This window comes from Mauremys reevesii, linkage group 5, assembly GCF_016161935.1.
Source record: "Mauremys reevesii isolate NIE-2019 linkage group 5, ASM1616193v1, whole genome shotgun sequence".
Taxonomy (NCBI): Eukaryota; Metazoa; Chordata; order Testudines; family Geoemydidae; genus Mauremys; species Mauremys reevesii.
In genome coordinates, this window is record NC_052627.1 from 62818777 (window position 1) to 62825008 (window position 6232).

The 6232-nt window shown below is 44.0% G+C and overlaps 1 long non-coding RNA gene across 3 annotated transcripts in view; it reads right to left on the reverse strand.

Moving 5' to 3' along the window:
- Positions 1-5568, reverse strand: part of LOC120405520 — a 112553-nt gene extending 106985 nt beyond the window's left edge. For all 3 annotated transcript variants that reach the window (XR_005598640.1, XR_005598639.1, XR_005598638.1), the window contains exon 1: positions 5016-5568. This is a non-coding gene — a long non-coding RNA (uncharacterized LOC120405520). The remainder of the gene's footprint in view (positions 1-5015) is intronic.
- Positions 5569-6232: the final 664 nt, after the last annotated feature.

A 6232-nucleotide genomic window follows, 5' to 3' on the forward strand; every position in this document is an offset into this window, starting at 1 on the left:
TTCACTGCTGTTGTGTCGGACTGAAACTCCCTGATGTTTAACTCTTTGGAATAAGTAGGGATAATTGACTGACTAGTACAGTCAGCCCATTTTCGCTATGTGGAGACTTCAAGCCGGAGCTGTAAATCCAGCTGAAGACATACCCTGTACTAGCTCTGAAAAAGAGCAGCGCTGTGGTGACAAGTGGCAGTGGGGGCTAACCCATACATACCCATCTAAGACCACAAGTCTGTTCTTGGGGTGGCGAGTCCTGCCCCATGTTCACTGGCTACACTGTTTTTAGCATGCTAGCCTGATCAGAGCTACATCTCCAGCCTGAAGCGCAGACATACCCTCAGTCTGTTCTAAGCAACTTAAACATCACTCAGAATACAAAAAAGAATGGCTTTCCTGATACAATGTCAGCACTATCAGTCTCCATTACAGAGACAGTTATTTTAAGTTTTGGAATCTATGAACTAATCAACTATCATTAGACAATAGATTATATAGTGGTTCCTAACATTAGCACTCGAGTACTACATTTTCAGCATGAGGCTTCCAGTAGCATACTTTCTGTTAAAATTAATGGAAATCCGAGCACAATGAAAATTTACCTGGGAAATTATTTTAAAACATTGACATAGAGCCCAGGGTTGCAGAAGGCTGAGCACCCTCAACTTCTGCTAACTTCAGCAGGAACTGAGGGTGCTTGGCAACTACTAGAAGGAACCCAGTGCCTCTAATTCAGTATATTTCTCCTTTAGAAACTTCACTTGCATATAGGAGCAAATACCTAGAAAGTGTGGCAGAGTTTAGCTACTGCAAAATATTTAGTGTGAGATGGGTAACTTGAAAGGGATGGAAATTTTAGTCTAATAAAAGTACAATTCAGTTAAAAACATTTAAGTGTAAACACTTGTTATCGAGGCGGTTTCATAAAAAGCTTGCCCTGAAGTGCAATTTAAATGTAAAACTCTGTTTAGCAGTCTCTTGACTTTGGAACTCAGCCAGACTCACTGGAGGTGAAAATGTTAATTTGCTGTTATTTCTTCAGTAATTTCACAGTTCTGGACTACCACTAGTTTAGTGTAGGTGCAGATTATCAAATATTAAATAATAGTGCCATTGTTTGTCTTAATGTAATGTGCCAAAACATTTCAAGAACAGAAATGCCAATGATATTACTCGCTAGGCAACATTTTGACTGTAATTAGTTCTTAATGTAAAGTCTTTGGATAAGATTTGGTCCTTTGTCTGTGTAATTTGTAATAGAGACCTTGTTTGGCAAAGTGTTAAGTGCCCACAATTTCCACTGAGTTCTATCTAGGTATTTATACTGGGTTCATCACTGCTTCATTAGCAATAGGAGATACGGAAGGCAAATTTATACAAAAGATCTTAATTGAGCGTATTACATGCTGAGAGGACAATGTTGTCCCATTGCAGCCTGGCCAGAAGCTGGCAATCCTGATATCACCCCAAACCAGTTTCTTCCTGAAACCTCACCCTCTTTCTCCAGTTCTACTCATAATTATGCTATCTGAGCAATTTACCAGATTATTTTATAAAATACTTAAAAATTTAAACAAACAGTGAGTTTGAAGAAATTTAGCAAGGGCCACCAGTGGTGTTCAGTGACCATTCAGTACTTATGGTGCTTGCAAGAGCTCCACCTTATTGTCTAGTTCCACATGGCTGTCCATAAAACAACAAGAGCCTCACAATCCCCTACCTATAGGGTCTGTCTGGGAAGCTCAGGTCTTAAAGGCCTAGATGCCCAATACCATACTACCTAGGGTGCATAAATTTTAGAGGCAGCTCTTATTCAACCACCCACCCCAATCAGGTAGGGCAGCTTTAGGGTTCTCCTCCCACCCTGCACCACCAGGAACTGTTGTACCAGCACAATTCCAACCTCTCCCAAATCAGGACTCTCTTTTAAAGGTGACCCTGATCAGTTCCCTGAGCTCTTGACCAGCAGCAGTCTAGTGCACAAGGGTCTAGGTGCTAAGCACTAATGAGATCAGGCCCAAATTTAAGGCCAAGTCCCTCCTGACACCCCCCCCCCAAAAAGACTGCCACTTTCCAAACCCCAGAGGCTCCCATTGAGTTCAGCAGGAGGGGCACCACCATTCAGGATTTGGCCCTTTGTCATTAAATATTTGTAATGTTTTTACACAGCATGTACACTCCCTGAAATACCAGCTGTTCGGACCTTGCCATTCCTGCCCTGTGCAGTTTCCCCAGGAAAGAACCACTGCATCTTGGTTAGGGGAAAGACAGACAAGTTATTTTTGTCTTGCTTTGTACAAGGGAGTTGCATTTAACACACACTTTTTTGACCCACATAAAAAAAAATAAGAGTCATTAACTGAGTTTGTCAGACTTTATGACCACCAAAATTCTGTACTCATTTGCTCCAGGGGTTATTATTAACAGCTATTAAGATATTAACAGCTGTCTTGCAATATCCTTTTCAGAGTTTCAGGAAGTTGAAACCGTTCTCAGCATCCATTGTTTGTTATTATCAGGTAAAACTTAAATGACTCAAAAGGGGTATTTGGTGCAACTCACAAGCTTGTCTGAAAATCCCCAAAGAGGCACCAAGCCTCCATGGGAGCCTGTAACAGACCACTTGTATCAGACACTTTTCAAAAGCTTGTGCAGCAATAACAAGCAAGGCCTACCCCTGCTCCTTTGAAGTCAATGGGAGCAGGACTGGAATATCATTTAGCACAGAGATGCCCCCTTCTTGTCCAAACCATATTATGAGAAAATTTTCCCATAAAGGGGTATCCCTGAAGCTTTGCATTTCCTTTCAAGTAAGGATATTCTCTAAAGCAGTGATTCCCAAAGCACGTGCTGGGGAACCATGGACAGCTGGTTGGTCACAATATTATTTGTACTACAGTAGCTTTTAGGAGACCTTGTCATCAATTAGGACCCCATTGTACTAGGCATTATACAAACACTTTCTTCTTGTTTCCAAGCTAAAAGGCATTAAGAGAAGCTAAATATACATAAGCTATCATATAGAAGAAAGGATCAGGAGGGAAGTAAGCAATTGCTGAAAGTTCCTACAGGGATGTTATGTGACCATGAATGGATAGGAAAGCCACTTCAAAAACAAACCAAGGTTTGTGCTATGCTAGGTAAGCATTTGAGAATCACTGCTACCGATCCAGCACAGGCTAAACACCCTATTATTCACTTGCACATAATTGTGAAAAAGATAATCAAGTCCCCACCCAAATTGTCCATAGTCTCTAAAAAGTCACAAGTGAATAAAATACAATACAAGAAGCAAAAGAGAATTGGGCAATATAGCAGGACAGCTTTGAATGGAGATTTGGTTTTGGATATGGAAAAAAAAAAATTTGTTACACTTTTCTCCTCCAGTTTCTCCACTGGTGTTGCCACCTGTGCCCTCCCACTAGCAAGGCCCCAGATGGGAACTCCATTGCTGACAGTGTTAACACGATAGTTTTATCTAATCCCATTGTAATGGCCTGGTGGAGAACACTCATTCCCACTGTTGCTGTGACCTTTTTGCCAGGTATTGTCAGCAGCAAGAAGGGCCAGGTTCAATTATCTAGGGGTTCATTCAGGAAACTTTACAGACACCACTGGCTCAAGCCCCTACCCAGAAAGTCTGCCAACCTAAGTACCCTTCACGGGCAATACTTGCCCCATCACAGCCACTAAGTCTGCTGTACAAACAAATAAGATTTGGGAAAACCAATAACCAACCAACAGCACCTCCGCTCTGTGCAACAGCCTTAAACTGAGTCCTGCATTCTCATATTTAAGCATACAACAAAGCAATCTATTCCTACAATAGCTGCTTCCCTCCTCCACTCTGCCCACCCCCATTTGTTGTCCAGGTTTCAGACATGTCTATCTCCAGCCCATGAGGGAAGAGCTGCCTGTTCAGCTCTGGGCGCTCCTCTACTTAGCACAGTGGAAGTGATTATAGCTCTGATTGCTGGCCCCGGGGAGGGTGGGGGGACTGGAGTTCCTGAAATAAGCTGTTGCCCTGTGGCTTCAGCAAAAGCTGCCTCAGAACCACCTCTGCACTGTCCATATGCCTCAAAGCTACCGAAGTGCCATGGCCCATCTCTAGGCCACATGCAACACCAGCTCTTGTTTGCAGAAGCTGCCTTTGCATCACTTGTTGCAAAGTCTTTAGAAAAAGACTGGTGCTGTTAGACCCTGAACAGAATCACCGACAGGGACACATTCCCTTCAAAAATATAGGAACCCCTTTCCTTTTTAGTTTTGTCCAGGCTCTGCTACCCAGCCATGCTAGACTACAGTTTTGGTCAGTGACCCCTTCCCCCAGGCACATTTGGTGCTGTTCTCTTTACCTTTGTTATCCATCGGGGTAATAGCATTTGATTACACAAAACTCAACAACTAATCAAAATGCCCTAAGCAGTCTCATAACTGAAATGCAAATGAGGCTATTTGGTTATTTTCCCTTGCTCACCAACACATGCTGGCAAGAAGCTCTCTCCCGCCATGCAGCCTCTGCCAGCTGGAATTATCAAGCAGCTTCGAGCTACTCTTTTCCCTGTGCACCTACAGCTCTCTGTGGAAAGCTCCCTACTCTCTAGGCCATAGGGCTAATCCACAAAAGGTTTTAGGCATCTCATAGCAACTTTAGGCACTTAAGTGCCACTGAGATCCTCAAAACCCCTGCTCATCTGCCAGCTAACCATGACAATGCCTAAATTCCTTTATTAAAGTCCCATAAGTGCTTAAGCTTCTGCTAGTGAGCATGCACAGTGCCACCTATTTTATATTGAAGCCCCAACAGGATCCTCAAACTAGGCATTCCCTGGTCTACCATGCCTGTGGGGCTTGATCCAGTAAGTATGGTCTCAGCATGCCAAATCCCTCACAACAGCAGTGGTGGGTGAGGGGCAAAGGTGACAGCTCTCTCTCCCTTCAACTAGTGGCTAGGGCACTCTTCCAGAACATCATGGCAGAGAGAGAGGCTGATTTTATATCCTAGTGGTCAGAGCACTCACCTATTAGGTAGGGAAACCCAATTTCAAATCCCTTCTTTACAGAATACTGAGGCGGGAACTGAATGCAGATCCTTGTGATGGGACACTTCACTTACTACAAGTATAACACCTCCTCCTGGACCTGATGAGCTATTCCCCAGAGTGACAACACACCTTCCTGCAGTTGCACACCATCTCTTTACCTCTCTTGCCACATTTGCAGCCCCTCTCTTGCTCCACAAGCTGCTTTTGCCTCTTCATGACTCTATCCTCCAGTCATGTCACTATCTGGATTGTCCCCTTCCAGGGACTAAAGTCTTCCTTCAGCAATCCTGGGTAGTATTCCCATTCACTACCACATAGTTCAACTCCCTCAGTGACTAGCAGGAGACCCTAGGCCTGCTCTCTACTCCAGTTTCTGGCTCAGGGACCCCCTAGCCAGCAGTCAAGACCTGTTTTCTCTGAGACCTTACACCTATCCCTGTCCTACCTTCCTCCCCACTCTGTGTTTGCAAGCCCAAATATACCTCCCTTCTCCCAGTAAGGGACTGCAAAATTTTCCCATAGCCCCCTTTCAGCTTCCAATTTTATGTCTTTGTAAATCCCAACCAGGCTTATTCTTCCCCAGCTGCACTCCCTCACTAAATCTTGGGAACACTTAGCCCCTTGATTCATCTCACCTCTGGCTTGTTGTGTTAATTGGCCCCCTTCTTAGCCTTCATTAACCCTTCACCAAGCATGGGGTGGGCAGCATACCACAGTCCCCTATGTACTAAGAGAATGCTCTAACAACTGAACTAGAAATATAAGGAAGGCTGATAGTGGAAACAGCTAATTCCAGGAGAGGATTCACAGCTGAGACTCCTGAGCAAAGACTCATGCATAATTCCTTTCGAGGGATGGTGCTTAGGACTCATCCCTCTCCTCTGCATTTTCAACTGGTTAACTTAAGTGGCTCAGTTTGCTGGTTTCTTTGGATTTCAGCCTAGATTCACAAAGGAACTTAGGCACCTAGAACCTCAGATTTAAGTGCTATGGAGCTCCACAAAAACCCAATTCAGTTGCTACCTGAACCTGTAGACAGGCTAAACTCATTTGGCACCTAAATTTTTACTGTACATGTTCTCTATGTGCCTAAGTTTCTGCTTCTAGGCATGCATACAGCTACATCAGGCAGTTACCTCAGATGCCTCTCTGACATCTAAGCCCCTGCTTGATCCTCAGATCAAAGAGAGGTG